General features: G+C 38.7%; 1 pseudogene across 1 annotated transcript; it reads left to right on the top strand.

Annotated features, from left to right (window-relative positions):
• The first annotated feature begins 10,097 nt into the window (after nt 1-10,097).
• On the top strand, nt 10,098-10,613 carry LOC144368424 (immunoglobulin lambda variable 9-49 pseudogene; annotated as a pseudogene). The gene is made up of 2 exons (XR_013428181.1): nt 10,098-10,174; nt 10,297-10,613. The product of XR_013428181.1 is annotated as an immunoglobulin lambda variable 9-49 pseudogene (transcript).
• The last annotated feature ends 8,534 nt before the right edge of the window (nt 10,614-19,147 follow it).

The raw sequence follows: 19,147 nt of genomic DNA, 5'->3' as shown, positions 1-19,147 counted from the left end.
AGTAGAAGGATTCTCATATGCATGCATAGGCCAAGCCCTCTGAGATTATGAACAAGGCAAGGGAGAGACTTCAGGGAAGCTCTGCTCAGCTTTGTGGCACATTAAACTGAACTCAAGGATGACATGCACCATGGCTTGGCCCCCTCTTCTTACCTTCCCTACTCATCACACAGATGTCTACATAAGGGATAATGAAAGAGCCTGGAAGAACATGGGACCTGCTTTTTCCTGCTATCTATATACTCACAATTGTCATCTCCTGCTTCCAGAATCTGGGTTTAATCTGTGCTGACTCAGCCACCTTCAGTGTCTAGAATGATGGGACAGGGGGCCACCATCTTCACTGGAAGCAGCATGAACATTGGTAGCTATTATGTGAACTGGTGTCAATAGCTCCCAGGAACAGCCACCAAACTCCTCGTCTGTGATGATAACATCTGCCCCTTAGGTGTCCCTGATCGCTTCTCTGGCTCTGAGTCTGACAACTCAGTCTATGATCCGACAGATAATCTCTGTCAGGGTTATGACAGTAGCCTCAGTGCTTTCCCATTGACAGCAGACCCTGTGGAAGTGAGAAAAGGACTCCTTCCCTGTCTGCCAGGAGAATGAATGTCCAGTAGCTCCTGCTCAGGCCTCACCTGCAGCATCTGGGGCTGCTGCCACTGTGAACCAGCAGCAACCATAGGCACCACCTGGAAGAGAAGATACTCCTGGTTCCTAGGAGTATCCTAGGAGTAGCAACTGGTACCTAGGAAAAAGGATCTCAAGCAAATGGAAATTCCTACTCTTTCTAAATTTCAACAGGTTAAGAGGATTCTGCTATCCCTTTTCTCTGAACTGTCACTGATGGAGAGGCAAATGCAACTGTGTTCTTCTCCTACATAACTGGGGATTTCTGGGTCTTCATCATTCATTATTTTCCTATTTCCAGAGCTCCAGAGCTTTGTCATCCTTTCCTAGGTTCTCACTGTGAATCCTTGTTCACTTTCTTGCAATCTATTTCTTACATAAATCATCTTAATGTTGAATAATTGATATACAATAAACCACCTGTATTTGAAGAATCCCATTTACATTTACAGTTTTAAGATATTTATACACCTATGACAACAACACCACAATCAGATCAGTGAACCCATCTACCAACCTGCAAGCCTCCTCCTGACCCTTGAAAATACTCCTGACATCCCTGTTCAGAACACTTCCCAGGTAATGGCTGATCTACTCTCAGTGACTATTCATCAGTTTACCTTTCCTAAGATTTATGAAGAAAAAACACAGTATGGGTCTAGTTTCATTTCCACTGAAGACTCCCTCTGAGACCGTTTCAGGCTGTGTTGAATTGTACTTTTTCTTATAGAGTAGGCATCTTGACCTTTGTGACCCTGGGCATTCCTGCTTTGTGAGCTCTTAAGCTACAATACATAAGTATTAAATTTTTATTTTCTGACTCCTTCAAAATAAACAGAAATATTATCCCACATGAATTCCATTGATTTTACCTCTTATTCTAAAAGAAATCAATATATTTCATTTGGCCTCTTAATATCTTGCATCCTCAAAGGCCTGAGCCTTCTGTCTCTGAGGGATGCTCAGCCATACCTGCATCTTATATTATCATATACTCTATTTAATCAGTCCAGATAATTTTATTAAATTTTATAAAATAAATGTACATTAATAGTGAGATGCAAAAAAAATATATTAGTAAAAATGTACCTCCTATTTCTCCTACATCTTTTCTCCTGACCCTTTCTTTTCATCTGTGGCCAGTACTCTTCTACCTCCAGCAAATCTCTCAACTCAGTCAATGTCAAGAAACATTTGGAAAGAATGTTGGAAGATTCATCTGCTGAGATTAATTGCTGTCCCTGCAGGGTACTCACTGATGTGACAGGTGGGGAAGGTGTGGCATTGTGTCTTTGCCTGTGGAACTATGGGAACTTCTTGGAAACATGTCTGAGAAAGCATTTCACTGTGTTCTGCCTGTGACTCCAAATCAGTACTCTGAGAATCAATGAGTTCAATAAGTTAAATCAGTGACTTCAACTTGATATGTCCTTCCCAATCTTGTTTCAGCTGAAGTTACCAGTGGTTATGTCTTAACACGTGGCACATGCTCCATCTTCAAAGGAAACAACTATACATGTAAGAAAAAATGCACAGATATCAAGAACTAGGCTGAGATCTCTCCTGTTATATATACTTAGGAGCACAAAATGGGTTAAGGCTAAAGCAGGTAAGATAAAAAGCATATTTTGGGAATACTCATCAAGAGCTCTAAGTGCTACTCCACCCCACATGGAGGTTCCCTTTATTCTACAACCTACTAAAATGTATTCAAGGGACATTCATAGAAGTCAGACTATTCCCTGTTCCACTGTGGACTTGAGGCAGTCTGGACAGATGCTTGAAGAACATAAAAGCATACTGAGCTCTAAGCAGGAACTGTCCTGAATGAGGCAATAGGAGTGTCTTCTCAAATGTTCACATGTCAGACAATGTAGGAATTCTCAGGGTGAATTTATATCAATTTCATAATTATATTATAAAAATGGATGACACCCAATTTTGGATTGATAATTTGAGGAGACTACTAAGTGGTAACAGGGAGAGATGAGGTGTGGCAGGAGGAAGTAATTCACTTCTGCCTTGATCCTGGCTCTTTATGCACACACTATCTTTCTGCTTCTTTCATATCATAAGATGAGCAGCCTTCCTCCACACCACACCTATCTGCCATGATGTTCTACCTCACCTCAGGCCATGTCATGTATTTGGTCACAGTAATGAAAAGTTGACTAAAACACTCTGCATGCCCACCACCTGTGAAAACAGATTTTGTGCATGTTATTTTTTCCCTCTGAGTCTCATGCTGAACACTTCGGAGAAAAGCACACTGGAAAAGCCTTATATCCTGCCCATTAGAACCACTAGCCTGGGGTGGTTGTGTGAAATAAACAGACAGGGTCATTTGTATCATGAATCACAAATAATTCTTAATCTGGTCTCTGAAAATTGAAGTCATTTTCAATTATTGGTGATTAGCAACATTGATGGGATGAACCACCATAAAGGTGTCCAGGTTGGATGTGTTATATGTTGATAAAGGCCTCTTCACCTGGAATGTGTGCAGATTATATCACTGTTTCCCCATATCCAAGTCCTGTTCAGTGATGATTATAATATTTCGTCCCCTGAAGTGTGCTTAAGACAGCTGTCTTTTTTTTTTTTGCCCAATGAAATATAATTTCTGGATGCCTTCTGTACTTCCATGGAGTATGGTTAAGATCCAACACTCACTTTGACCCCCTCAACTTTCATTCTGCCATCCTAACCAGATTTATACAAAAGGGTAAACTTTTCTTGACTTTAGGACGGGAATGACACTGAGCACCTACAGAGTAATTGCCCACACACGCAGTGAAAAATATATCAGGCTAAGAATTTAGCTTCTATGGATTTAAGTCACTGAATTTGTGTTATTACTCAGAATAATTAGGATTTCACTGAAAAAGACTAGAACTGCCAAGATTATGCATCTTCAATTGGTATAAATATGGCCAAAATGTGTCTCCATTAAGAGGACCATTACATTAGGGTTCCCAGTTCTTCCACAACATTAACTTCAGATGATCCTCTACCTTGGGTGGCTCACAACTAAGGGTTTTCTTGAATATTCTGTGCTGAAACCAGAAAAAATCCAAATAAACAAGAACAAGCTATCTGCCCTATAATAGTTTAATATATTCCATGAGCTTCATTGCAAATTAAACACCCAATAACTCAAGTATAGAATGGCTCTATTCAATTCATTTTAAAAAGAAAACAGTTGTAAATCTAATTTGATGGCTAATGTCCAACATTTAGCAATAATAAAATTGTCTTTCACTTTTTTACCACAAAGTATGGTAGTTTTGCTTATGTTTTTAACAAGCTCTGTTTGTTGTTATTGTTAATATTCAATACTTTTTTGTTGTTTTTGAGATTTTATTTAATTATGTCTAGACCCATGTGCTATACAAAATTAAAAGTTTTGGCAACCTTTTCATCATCTTGTTTTGGGGCTTTCATTACTTAATATGATCATCCCTTTCTTAGAACTTAATAACAGAAGTATATCCAGGTTAAATTTGAAATTATTCTAATATAAACGCTATCAAGCATGTGTGACAGAATAGCTAAGTCTACGTCATATTGAATACTTTGATAATAATAATAATTGGACAATTTTATATCTACTTGAGCTTGGGTGTTTTGTTTCCCTTTTTCATAAATTAACTAGAGTTGACTAATATATTTCCTAGTTTCATGTCTCTCCCTTCCATTTGGCAGGAGTTTTAGCTATTTAAGATTGTGGACCATCAATTTTGCACTTAAGTTGCCCTAGTCCTCTGTTTTATCCGAAATTGTGTTTTTTCTTACTCTCAGCTAGAAAAATGACCATCTGCCAATTTTATAGAGTATGTGTTTCTTTTTGACCTACAGAAAATAGCACATACATTGACAAACCTGATGAATCACAAAACTAACAAAAAAAATCACATAAGAAATTGCTGCAGTGTCTTTATAGATCCTTAGCCTGTTTATTGATATGGTTATTTGGGTTGTTGTTGTTTTTCAGGTTTTGAGGTTCTTTGTTCTGTTTTGCTTTTGCTTTTGGAGTTCTTTATATATCCTGTAGATTAATGCAGCATCTGAGGTCCCTGTGGTAAAGATTTTCTCCCATTCTGTAGGCTCTCTCTTCATGTAATTGTTTCCTTTGCTGAAGCTTTTTAGTTTGAATTCATTCCTTTCATTGATTCTTTTTTTAACTTTTATTTTTTACACAAATGGAGCATGACTTTTTATTTCTCTGCTTCTACATGAAGTAGAGTCATACCATCTTGCAATTATACCCTTATATAGGGTAATAATGTCCATATTCGTTCAACATCTTCTGGGACCCTATTCCCCCTCCACTTCTCTCCCTTCCCTCTGCCCAATCCAATGTTCCTCCATTCTTCCCTCCCCAACAATATTATGGATCAGCATCCATTCATCAGAGAAAACATTTGGCCTTTTTTTTAATTGGCTTGCTTTGCTTAGCATGATATTCTCTAGTTCCATCCATTTACCTGTAAATGCCATAATTTCGTTCTTCATTAAGTTTGAGTAATATTCCATTATGTATATATACCACAGTTTCTTTATCCATTCATATATTGAAGGGCATATAGGTTGGCTCCACAGTTGAGCTATTGTGGATTGAGCTGCTATAAACATTGAGATGGCTGCACCACTGTAGTATGCTGATTTTAAGTTGTTTGTGTATTGACAGAGGAGTGGGATAGATGAATCAAACTGTGTCTCCATTTCAAATTTTCTAAGGAATCTCCATACTGATTTCCAAAGTGGCTTCACCATTTTGCTGTCCCACCAACAATAAATCAGCACACCTATTCCCCACTTGTTTTCCAGTACTTATTGTTCACTGAATTCTTGATAATTGCTATTCTGACTGGAGTGAGATGAAATCTCAGAGTAGTTTTGATTTGCATTTCTCTAATTGCTAGAAATGTTGAATATTTTTCATATATTTGTTTATCGATTAAATTTCTTCTTCTGTGAAGTTTCTGCTCATTCCATTTATTGATTTATTTGTTGTTGTTGTTGTTGGTGGTGGTGGTGTTACTTTTTTTTAGTTCTTTATATATCCTGGAGATTACTGCTCTATCTGTTGTACATGTGGTAAAGGTTTTCTCCTATTCTTTTGGCTCTTTTGGCTCTCTCTTCACATCACTCATTGTTTCCTTTGCTGCAAAAAAAAAAAAATTAGTTTGAATCCATCCCATTTACTGATTCTTGACTCTATTTCTTGTGATTTAGGAGTATTGTTAAGGAAGTCAGATATTAGCTGACATAATGAAGGCTTGAGCCTACTTTTTGTTCTATTAGGTGCAGATTCTCTGTTCTAGTGCCTAAGTCTTTTATCCACTTTGAGTTGAGTTTTTTGCAGGGTTAGAGATAGAGGTTTAATTACACTTTGTTACATAAAGATTTCTACTTTGCTCAACACCATTTGTTGAAGAGGCTATCTTTTCTCCAATGAATATTTTTGGAGATTTGTCTAGTATGAAATAATTGCATTTATGTGGGTTTGTCTCTGTGTCTTCTATTTTGTACCATGAGTTTACATTTCTGTTTTGGTGCCAATATCATGCCATTTTTTTCTTTTCTTTTGTTTTGTTTGATGGTCCTTGGATTAAATACAAGGCCTTGTGCATGCAAGGCAAGCACTCTACCAACTAAGTTACATCCAAAGCCCCTATGCCATTTTTGTTACTATGGCTCTGTAGTATAGTTTAAGGTCTGGTATTGTGTTGCCTCCTTCTTCACTCCTCTTGCTAAGGATTGCTTGGCTATTCTGGGTCTCCTGTTGTTCCAAATGAATTTCATGATTACTTTTTGTAGTTTTATGCAGAATGTCATTGGAATTTTCATGGGAATTGCACAAAATATGTATAACACTTTTGATAGTATGGCCATTTTGATAATATTTAATTACGCCTATGGAAGATTTTTCCATCTTCTAAGGTTGTCTTCAGTTTCTTTAGTGTTTTCATTATAAAGGTCTTTCACCTCTTTCTTAAGATTGATCCCCAGTTATATTTTTTTATTTTGAGGCTATTATGAATGAGGTAGTTTTTCTAATTTTTCTTTTAGTGGATTCATCACTGATGTATAGGAACACATTTGATTATGGGTGTTGATTTTATATCCTACTACTTTGCTGAATTCATTTGTTAATTCTAGAATTTTTCCTGGTAGAATTTTTTGGGTTTTCTAAATATAGAATCATGACCTTGGAAAATAGTGATAGGTTGAGTTGTTTTTTTGCTATTCATATCCCTTTAATTTCTTTCATCTGTCTAATTTGCTTTGCTACATTTTTCAAGAATATGCAGAATCAAAGTGATCCCTGTCCTGTTCTAGTTTTTTAGGGTGAACTCTTTCAGTATTTCCCATTTATAATGATGTTGTCCCTGGATTTAACATAAACAGCTTATATCATATTGAGGTATGTTTCTGCTATCCCGACTTATTCTACATCTATTAAAATAATTATATGATTCTTATCTTTAGGTTTATTGAATTTATTTATTGGTTTCTGTAAATTGAACCAAAATGGCAACCCTGTGATGATGAACCCCACTTGAACACTGTCTTTTTAGATTTGTTTTACTATGTGGTTTTCCAGAAGTTTATTGAGAATTTTTGCATCTATATTCATCAGAAATATTGGTATTTTCTTGTTGTGTCTTTGGTATTGGTATCAGGGTGATACTAGCCCCACAGATGAATTTGAAAGGATTCACTCCTTTTTGATTTCATAAAATAACTTGAGGAGTATTGGTGTTAATTCTTCTTTGAAGGTCCTGTAGAACTTAGGTGAGAATCCATGTGTTCTGGCCTTTTATTGGTTGGTAGGCACTTAATGGCTTCTAATCTTCTAATTCATTGCTTAAAATTTATCTATTTAAATTGTGTGTGTCCTCCTGATTCTGTTTGGATATATTATATGTCTTGAGAAATTTCTGAATGTCTTCAACATTTTTTGGAGTATGAATTTTGAAATTAGTTTCTAATTATCTTCTGAATTTCAATAGTGTCCTTATGTGTTCGGTCACCACCAGATGGTGGTGTAGGATTGCCTTGTTGTCCCCACACAACTGTTCAGTTAGGATCATTCACTCAAAGGAGCTTTAATCTTGCTGGTGGAACCTTTGTGCTCTGATGAGAACTCACCAGCTGTGTTCTGTCTGGTTGGACTGAGTCCCTGGAGCAGAAGATGTTGTCTCATCTTATCAGGTGCTTCCTGCCAGTGTTCCCCCAGGAGGAAAGCAATTCATTTTTTCTCACTCTGCACTGAGTGCTGTCCTCAAGCACCAGGGCTGAGAGAGAGACTGGGGCAACCATGATGGAGACAGAGCTGTATGAACAGTCCTACTCTAACAGAGGGTGAAAAATTAAATGACCCCTGCAGCATCCCAGCACCAATGTGACAATCAAAGTCTGTGTCCACTATGAACTGGAGTCCTCCTGCACCTCTTCAGTGTTGCTTTTGTTAACATCAGTCTTCAGCGGGTCTCAATTCTTAGTTCACATCAATCACTCCATCACAGACCCATAAGAATTTTTTCTCCTTCCTCTTATCTCATCCACTACTCCTATTTGTGTTTGCATGTTCCCTTTCAAGGTTATATTGAGTAAACTGCACTCCATCTGTGCATCTCCTGAATCATCTGCCAGTTTCACCTACTCCTGGAATAGCAGCTTTAGTGTCAACAGATCCTACATACAATGGTACTATGTATGCTACTCAGCTTCAAAAAAAACATCAGGGTTCTGGGGTCCCGAGGCACTTGCCTGGAACACAGATGCCTGAACAAGTACACATGTGTTCTGCACATCTCTGAGCTGCAACCTTATGATAAGCTGATTATTATTTAGTGCATGACATGACAGCTCTAAGGTTTGCTCTGTGTTATATATGGTGCTAAAAAGTCACAAACCAGAATATCAAATGAATGATGTGTGTTCACAAGACGATGTTAGTGGATTTCTGATACACATAATAATTAAATCATAGTATAAAACATATATAATTATAAATTACTCAATGTTCTATGAATATCATATATTCGAAATGTAAAAGCACAACAAATCCCAACTTCACATGCTTGTGACTTTTGGGTGATGCCTTATTATATTTTCAATGAATATGCATAAAGGCTTACAAGTTCCTGTGACAAAAGCCGTGTGGCTAGCTGATAATAGATCACAAAGTTGTGCACACACTAATCTCTAAATTCTATGAATATCCTAGGATGCATGATAAAATGATAAAAAATTAGTCATGGAATTAATGTTACTAATCAGTTCACATTAGGGTAAGGAGATACTCCTGGAATTTACCTGGAGACAGTGGGATTATGAGGGTTCTTAGGGTGGAAAAGAAACATGAAGCAACTTGTGTGATGCATTATGAGAAAGCATCCATTCAGGATTTCTGGCTTTTAAGATGGAAGCAGTCACCACCAGCCAAGGAATGTGGGTGACCTAGAATTTGGAAAATGAAAGAAGACAGTTTTTCCCCTAGAGCCTCCAGAAGGTAGCACAGCCCTGCTACCATCCTGAAGTTAGCCCAGGGAGACCCCTGTCACTCTACTGACCTCTGCAAATGAAAGATAAATAATTTGTGTGAGTCCTTGCCTCCTAACTTGTAATCATTTCAATTGTAGATACATATTTCCAAATTTCCCATTAGCCTAATGGACCACTATTTATGAGAAAAGTCATTCATTTGATCAGATTTATGTAAACTCTAACTTGGGGTGCTGGGTCTGTATTTGGGCAAGTGACTTACCCAATTCAGCCAACTTGCATCCTGGAATGATGGACATAATGAGACAACATGAAAGAAACACTAATTATGAACATCTGAGTTGATTTTCCTAACTGATCCCAAGCAGTGGAAATGTTCAGCTCCATGTTATTTTTCATGACACTTTTCATATTTGATTATTGATTTCTGGTGAATTTTTGGCAGAAAAAACAAACACCCTAGTTACCACATGCAGTAGTGATATTTATCTGAGCACAGTATTTGACACAAAAATATCTCCATCAGTATTTCTACGATTCAAATGAAAAGGTAAAAAGGCAGAGTCCATACCCAAGACAAATCTAAACTTCCACAAGTAATTTTTAGGAGACATCATGGAACACATTTTGGGGACCCTTGAAGCATGTTCACAGATTGAGATGTACCCAGAGGATTCCACATTTGAACAGGGGTGAGCAGAGGAGTGAACCCTGTATCACTAAGGTGGACTCAACAATTGTGCTCTTCTGCAGAGCCCCAGCACCTGCTTCCTCCCAGGTTCTGCCCATCAGTCAAATAAAAGCAGCCCCACCCTCCACACTTTGTCTTACATCATTCCAGGCCCAGAAGAAGATCAGCCAGTGAAGGGCAGTGGGTGGAGGCACATTTGCATGAGCTGCTCCAACTTGAGGCCAGTGGGGAGGGATAAGAAAGGCTGGGGGCAGCCCACATCAGCTCTGGAACTCAGGAAACTGTCCAACATGGTTGGGACTCTTCTCCTCTTTATCATGCTCACTCACTGCCCAGGTAGGGATAGACTTCTGAGCCCCATGGCAGACCCCTGTCCTGAGTCTCTCCTCATGGACTCAGATCCCCAAACACATGCAGCCTGGCTCTGACTTCCACTATGATGTGTCTTGTGTTTACAGGGTCCCTCTCCCAACCTGTGCTGACTCAGCCACCCTCTGCATCTGCCTCCCTGGGACAAACCACCAAACTCACCTGCACCCTGAGCAGTGGCTACAATACTTATGTGGTGGACTGGTTCCAGCAAAGCCCAGGGAAGAGCCCCAGGTTTGTGATGAGAGTGGGCACTAGTGGCATTGTGGGATCCAAGGGGGATGGGATTCCTGATCGCTTCTCGGGCTCAGGCTCTGGCCTGGATCGGTACCTGACCATCCAGAGCATCCAGGAAGAGGATGAGAGTGTCTACCACTGTGGGACAGGCCATGGCAGCTACGTGTAACTCACAGTGACACAGGCAGAGGGGAAGTAAGACAAAAACCTCCAGACTGATGGGCCCTGTTATACTTCACTTCCCAGTGTCCTGACTCAGAAGGAGCCTCCTGACCCTGATTAATAATTTCTACCTTCCCAGATATTTTATAAATTTAATTCACATTAAATATCCCCCATATACAAATATGATCTTATTAGTGTTTGGAATATTAAGTGTATTTGGACATGTGTGTTTGTTCCCAGTCATGAATCTGCTGATGGATTTTATTTGGAGATTGTAAAGCTGTTTACAGATGTGTATATCATACATTCCTTTTGTCACTGTTTTATGTTAGTTTTGTCCATATTCAGCAGTTAGGAGTATTCCACATAGTGATGGGATTTGAATATTTCCCTTGAAATTCCAGATCTTGACCCCGACATGGGTAACATAGTCACACATGGTTCATCTGGGCTTCACCCACTTTGCCACCTTCGTACATTTACATATACACAGAGTTCTCAGAGTGTTTGCTTCTGTCAGAGGGAGAAAGTGCCAGAAACAGAGAGAAAGTGTGCAACACCCAGGATGTGGATTTGAGCCTGCCCTGTAACTGAGGCACCTTTGGAAGATGCCCCTTTGTTCTTCATACAGTGAATTTATTTGCATGCAGAAAAATTACTCTGCAGCAGGTTTATGCTGCTAATCACCTAGATCAAGGTAGATATCACAGGTTAATACTGACTTTTCTGAGATACCAGTCACATCCAGGAGTTCCAGACAAACTGCACTTAGTATCAATTCACCCCAACTTGAGGAGTTCCCATAAACACCTCAGCTTTGCAAATTCATAACAATTAATTACAGAACAAAATGAAAGCTCTGTTCTTTAGAAGATCACAGTCTTATTATACAGAAAGCAAACCATATCAAGTCAGATAAAGGGACAGAGAAGTCCACTTCTGGTAGTTCACAGCTTGAAGCATTCTTATATTCAGGTTGCCTCACTCTGCTAATAGATTTATAAAATTACCCATCATAGATGATCACTCAGGAAATGAAGATCTAGAATAGTTATTGAGTCTTTATTCCTTAAACATAATTCTGTTGAAGTAAACTCAACATCCATCCCCCTCCACTTCATGAAGATAAGGATTGTTCTGATAGAGTGCATTCAAAGCTCCAAATTTGTAGTAATCTACTTGGTCTTTCTAGAATTGTCATTCTTCTTTCTTAACCTATTTGAGGACAGACCATGAATCAGTTCCTGAGCATAAACTCATGTGGGGTCCCTGAGGGAATTCCTAAGATGAGAGACAGGAAAAAGCCAAACTTCACTTTTCATTATGTTAACACTTCATGTACACATTTTCTCTCTAATTAAACCACATTTGGCCACACATGACAGAACATGACCCTTGCTCTGAATAGCTGTCATGATCCATGATCTGTGAAGATTCACCAGGATGAAAAGAAGATGGCAAGTGAAGGATGCCTCTCTCTCGCTGCTCAGAGGAGACCATGAGTGAGCAAATATGTATGTGTTCATTTGTGCTCAGACATAGAGTCATATATTAAATTTAATTTCCTCATAATCTTTTATTCCTATACAAAGATCTAAGGTCTTATAGAAATTTATAGGACAATAAAGTTTATCTTGTTAATGGCAAAAATTTGGAGTTTTGACTCAGAAAGTCAATTTTTGATTATGTACTTTGCTATCTGGTTTAACCTAAGGAGGTTGACTGTGATGTTTAAATCACCTGAGAAGAACTAACTTTCCTTATCAAAATTTTAAGTTAATCTCTCTTAATAAATAGTTTTTCAGGATATCTGGTGAGATAATTCTCAATGTTGTTCATGATACAAGTGTATGTCGTACTAAAATGCATTAAAATCTGTATTGTTGATTCTGGTAATTGATCACAATCAAAGTAATACTCTTCTCTTTCAATTTTAGAATATTAGACAGTTAAAGAAAATGATAAAATATGCAATCGTCACATCAATTATAAATTTTTACAGTCAATTGAATATGAAAATAATAGGTAGAATCATCCCCTTATTTTTTGCTATGAATTTCTATGTTTAAATTTTAGTTATGTAAATATTGAAAAAACTAGTTAAAGTTTTAGGTTTAAAAATTTCCTTATACAGTATTATCATGAAAGCAAAAGTCCACCCAACTCATGATGGTAAGAACTCTTCTAGTAGATGATATGGAGCTTGGTCATCAGTAAAGATAGTGAGGTAGGAGCAAAAGGACCAGAAGGACCAGAAGGACTCAGAGACAACATGGACCTGTGGTCCAGGAATAAGAATCCTCTGTGCAAGTAGAATCTACTAGTGGTTGTGTTCAGGGTATAGGAGGAGGAGTTGAGGTAGGGTGGCTGGGAAGAAACACAATGAGATTTTAAATGGGAAATTAATGTTTATTTTATCTTGATGTAGAAAAGAATCTAAAGGAGTTTATTTAGGTAGAAAATGATTTTATCATACACATGTAAAAAAATATCCTTCTGAATACTGTGTATGCAATTTTAAAAGAGAGAGAGAGAGAGAGAGAGAGAGAGAGAAGAAGAAAGAGAGTAGAGAACAGCTAGCCAGGGTGTCTGCAAGACTCAGGTGGGCAGTGCACCTTTACAGTACAGGGAGGTACTCATGAGGAAAGCTTATGCACAGTATGTGGAGATGTTCAGTCCTGATGTCTTGTGGAAGAAAAAGGGCCCTCAGCAGTCAGAAGTGGGCTCCAGAAGCCCAGGATGAGCATGGTCAGGTGTTATCAGTCATATGAGGACAAATCACCAGGACTCTGCTCACTATGTGTTTCTCCACTAGGAACTCTGTTTGTTCAGAAGAGAAATTTTGTTTTGTTTTGGCACTTCTGTATATACAGACCCCAGAATACAGCCTAACAACAAGCAAAAACTGCACGAGTATCCAGATTGATCATTTTGTTTTAGTTTTTTGTTGATGTTGTTTAAATTAGTTATATATGACAGTAGAATATGTTTATGCATTTTGATATGTCATACATAGATGGGATATAATTTCATTTTCCTGAGTGTACATGTTCAGAATCATATTGGTCATGTTATCACATATATACATATAGTAATAATGTCTGTTTACTTCTACTATCTTTCCTATCCCCACATCCTCTCCCCTCCTGTCCCACCACTTCCCTCTACCTAATCTAACATTATTCTTTCGTACTGCCCCCACACACACCTTATTGTGAATTATCATCTGCATATTAGAGAAAACATTCGACCTTTGGTTTGTGAGATTGGCTTATTTCACTTAGCATGATATTCTCCAACTCCAACCCTTTACTGGCAACTGCCATAATTTCACTCTTATTTAGAGCTGAGTAATATTCCATTGAATATATATACCATGCTTTCTTCATCCATTCATCTATTGAGGGATACCTAGGTTGGTTCTATAGTCTAGCTATTGTGAATTGAGCTGCTATAAACATTGATGTGGCTGTTACTATGTATACTGACTTTAAGTCCTTTGGGTGTAAACCAAGGAGTGGGATAGCAGGGTAAAATGATGGTTCCATTCCCAGCTTTCTGAGGAATCATCATACTGCTTTCCATAGTGGTTGCACTAATTGGCATTCCCACCAGCATCCTAGCCAATATTTACTGTTGCCTGTATTCTTTATTATTACCATTCTGATAGGAGTGAGATGAAATTTGATTTGATTTCTTTAATTGCTAGAGACATTGAACACCTTTTCATATATTTATTGATCAATTATATTTCTTCTGTGAAGTGTCTGTACAGTTTCTTAGCCCATTTATTGATTGGGTTATTTGTTATTATGGTGTTAAGTTTTTGATCTCTTTATATATCTTAGAGATTAATGCTTTATCAGAAGTGCATGTGGTAAAGATTTTCTCCCAGTATGTAGGCTCTCTCCTCACATTATTAATTGTTTCCTTTTCTGAGAAGAAGCTTTTGAATTTGAATCCATTACATTTACTGATTCTTGATTTTCCTTCTTGAGCTTTAGGAGCCTTGTTAAGGAAGTCAGATCCTAAGCTGATGTGGTAAAGATTTGGGCCTATTTTTCCTTCTAGTAAGTGAAGGGTCTCTATTCTAATGCCTAAATCTTTGATCCACTTTGAGGTGATTTTTGTGCAGGGTGAGACTTAGAGATTTAATTTCATTTTGCTATATATGGATTTTCAGTTTTGCCAGCACCATCTGTTGAATAGGCTATCTTTTCCTCAGTGAATGATTTTGGCACCCTTGTCTAGTATGAGATAACCAGATTCATGTGGGTTTCTCTCTGTGTCCTCAGATTGACCTTTTGAATTCACCAGAGGCGGAAACACAGAAAAAAAAAAGGAGGACTTAGGCAAAGATTATGATTGATGCTCATTTCTAGATATTTACAGTTGAGAGACTAAATTGATTAAAGACAAAAGGTCAAATGAGAAACTTGATCTTAGGTTTAGCAAGAGGTAAGAAACATGGCCTTGAGTGAGGGGAAATTGACCTATTAGGATGGACTGGATTCCATGGGTTTATGAGAAGACAATACAGAAGCACATGATCACTCACGAATTCCTGAATTAAAAAAAAAACAACACAGAAGCAGGTGGTAAAAATTCTGAGCACAGAAGATTGACTCCTTGGGCAAATACATTGAATAGCAGGGTGAGTTGTATAACTTTCTAGCACCATCTATATGAACTAAGAGCTGGTGAGATATTCATTAACAAAATGTCAAATCCACAGGTCAAAATCCATCATGGGACTTCCCAAAACTGCAACATTCAAGACCTCAACCCACACTTCCACAAATGATTCTGAGGTGAGAACTTTTGCATACAGAATGAGGGACTTTGGGGCTTGTTGCAAATGAAGAGCTGCTTCTGCAGTAAATGAAGTGCTTAAAGGAAGGAAATTATTGATGGCCAGAAAAGGTGTGTGCTAGACTGGAACTCATTCTGTACAATATGGCATGGGAAGAGCACACCAACTATAACCATTCTGTTCTCTTATGCTTCTGTCAGTTTATGAAATACTAACACTATTACATTAAATTAAACTACTTAGTACAGTTTAATTATAATATAATTATAATTGTAATATAATTAAACTTATTAAAATATACTTCAAAGTACACATCATTTTACATTTTAATAGTGAGAATCCAACTACTAATTCTGAATAGGTGAAGAATCAAGTATGTGTACTTCTTCTAAATTATTTATCAATAAGTAAATATAATTTTTACAACATCTTCAATAAGTTGCTAACACTTTATTTTGTCACTTAATTGTATGATTATACATCCTCATGATGGATAACTTCTTGAAATGACAAACTACAGTATTTACACTCAATTAATTGGTAACAAATTATCCAAGACTTAGACCACACTTGTGTGTACAGACCTGGTGAGCTGCAGAGACCAGCTAGGCTCTGAAGTCTCTGGGCCAAGGGAAGCTTTGAGTCCTGTGACCTTCAGGGTACACCTTGGAAGTGCTTAGTTGTCTCTATACAGCTGCTTGGTAAGGACAATTTACTCAAAGGAGCCCTCACAGTTGGAAATTCTGGCAGAGTCCCTGAATACGAACCTTGGCATGTTTTTAGCTGATGATTCCTCCCAGGATTCCTCCAAGGGGCATCTTCCTGAGTCTACAATGTGAGCTGAGCTCTAGCACTGTGGCACATGGTAAGGCTGTAGAAGTCATGATGGAAACACATTTGCATGAACAACTTTTCCTCTCCAGAGAGTGGGGAAAAAAGAAGAAGATTTGGGGCTCACAGGTTCCAATATAGAACTCAGGGGTCTATTCCACCATGGCCTGGACTCCTCTTTTCCTGTTGCTGCTTTTTCACTGCTCAGATGGGGGCATGCTTCTTAGTCCTCAATCAGCTTCTCTGTTAGTTCCATCTGTCTAGTTCAGACTCCAAATAACTTAAATCTGGGCTCTGGTCTAACACCAATTTTATCTTTGTTGGCAGGCTCTCTCTCCCAGCCTGTGCTGACTTAGCAGCCCCTCTTACCCACTGGACTCCAAGAGCATCTGTCAGACTCACCTGCTCCCTGAGCCTTGACTTCATTGTTGAAGACTACTGGAATGCCTGGTACCAGCAGAAACCTGGGAACTCTCCCCAGTATCTTCCCAGCTACTATTCAGACTCAGTTAAGAATTAGGGATCTGATTTTTCCAGCTGCTTCTCTGAATTCAAAAATACAATACCCAAGGCATGGAATTTGCTCATTTGGGGGCTGTAGCCAGAGAATGGGGCTGATTGTTACCGTGCCATAGCTCATGACAGCAGAAGGAGCTATCCTTTCTCATAGTGTTTCAGATAATGAGTAAATGATTCAAAACCCATGGGTCCCCAGACTTTTACCCTTTCTCTCTTCAGTGAGAAGCTTCTGTGGAGGTGCCTGTAGCATAGACTCCTCTGTAGTAGGAAACATCCAAGAACATCAGATAGAAATATATAGGTTATACCTGTAACCTAACACACAACAGGACATCTCAGGAAGGACAAAATGAATGAGCAAACAGATCCTAAAGGCATATCACTATAGGCTCTGCAATGAAGAAACAATAATAGATATATAGTCAGCAACTAAAAACACAAATTAGTACCTATATGTTCATTCATAAAGTAGTCTCATCAGCATAATACATAAAGTGAGAACCTTGTCCTACTAGTATTCTATCAAAGCCTAATGCAGTGACCCTTACCCTAGTCACACATTTTCCACTCTCTGAACCAACTCACCAGTCCAGTGGACACACCTCATTATATCTCACTGACCTCCTCAGACCTTCTCCTGTCTCTCCTCTGCCCTTTCCTCCATCAGGCCTCTCTCTAGCAGTGTCAGGTCTACGTCAATTTCACCACTAGGTATTAGAGACACATAAAATGTTTCTGGTGCAGTTTCCATCCTCCAATGTCAATCTCTAGGGCACAGGGTCACTAAGATTCAGACCACTATGGAAACCTTAAAATCTTATTCTAATTGTTGTCACATCCCTGAATTTCTCTTACCTCTAACCTCAATATTTTCTTTAATATGGCAATATAATTAAATTCTTTCCTACAAATGGTATTTTAATTCAGCTATTGATGGTATACATGTAGAAGCTATTCATTTTTTTTTCTTTTAATCCTTGTCCCTTTTTTGTAATTTTCCTATTTTCTCCCTCTGTGTGCACTAATGGCCTATACAAGGCCTATACAGCTGCTTGGTAAGAACAATTAACTCAAAGGAGTAAATTGAGTCTTAATCCTATCAACAGGGAAGCATCTCTTATCTATGCCATTATTCTTCTCCAGCCCCCAAATCTATGTTTGCTAAGACCTCCCAGAACAGAATCCCAGCCACTGAAATTCTTTTTCCTGAGGTCTCTGAGATCTTGCAGAATAAAAGTAAAAAATCTCTCTCTTACTCCCAAGATACATCTGAGGACTCCAGGGCTATAGTAGGTCATGGTTTTTAAATTTCAGGCAGGGTATAGGAATATAAAGAATCTATGTTGAACACCTGTCCTGAGCTTCTAAGCCCTGAGGATCCTGCACCTCTAGGTTTTGTACCTGCATCCCACACCTGCACTTGAGGATGAGGAAAGTTATCCCTCATTCCACAAGGTGTGTTTTCTAAGTGGAATTTATAGCATATGGCTATCTGGGTCCAAAGATCTAGTCTACCCTTAAAATAAACCCTGCTCCAAAGGAAACAGGCTTCTAAACACTGAATCATCTTTAGCTGCAGGTTCTAGAAGCCTGGAGGATTTTACAGAGCATCATCACCAGGGACTTCTTTGCAAGGACAGCCAAATCTCAGAGTGTGCAGAGTTTTGAGAAGGACCAGGGTCACTGGAACACATATTCTTGCTCAGAGTGTGAAATTGACTTCCTGAGGGAACACAGACATATTTATTCATTCTCTGTGTTTCTATCACACGCACGCACACACACACACACACACACACACACACACACACACACACACACTTTCTTCTAGGTTTAAACTACTCTGGACACTTTGGATTCTGGGTTCTCTGTCCTATCCAGGCCCACATCCCCATAAAACCAGAATGCAGCCTTTTTTCAGATGTGGCTCCTTTGAAAGAAATCTCAGGATCCACTTCTTCTTAGTGTGATTATACTTTATTCTTCCATTCACAGGTGGCACAAAGGACATCTTCTGTGGTGAGCCGTTCCTGCGGACTGCGGTCGCCATTACATGATGGCGCTGGCTCCGCTGTGGTCTGTGAAGGACAACTCCATATCAGAGAGTTGGCGTATTGTCAACTCCTTATCAGAGAAAGTTGGCGTGTTGTTTTCTAGCACCCTGTGAGAAGGGTCCACGTGGCAGCTTCGCATTGGGGTTCGCGGTGCTTTATTAAGGCTGGGAGGGGCATCCGAGGATTATTCCGAGGATTATTAGAAAAATATCAAGGGCCTGAATAAACTGCTGAAAGAAGATTCCTGAGTCGCGTCTTCCTTGCGGGCAAGGGGGTCGTGACAAGTGGTGCCGAAACCCGGGAGAAAAAACCAGGAACCAG

The sequence above is a fragment of the Ictidomys tridecemlineatus genome, chromosome 2 (assembly GCF_052094955.1).
Source record: "Ictidomys tridecemlineatus isolate mIctTri1 chromosome 2, mIctTri1.hap1, whole genome shotgun sequence".
NCBI classification, from domain to species: Eukaryota; Metazoa; Chordata; class Mammalia; order Rodentia; family Sciuridae; genus Ictidomys; species Ictidomys tridecemlineatus.
Note: the sequence above shows the minus strand (reverse complement) of the source record. Positions and strands in the feature narration are given on the sequence as shown.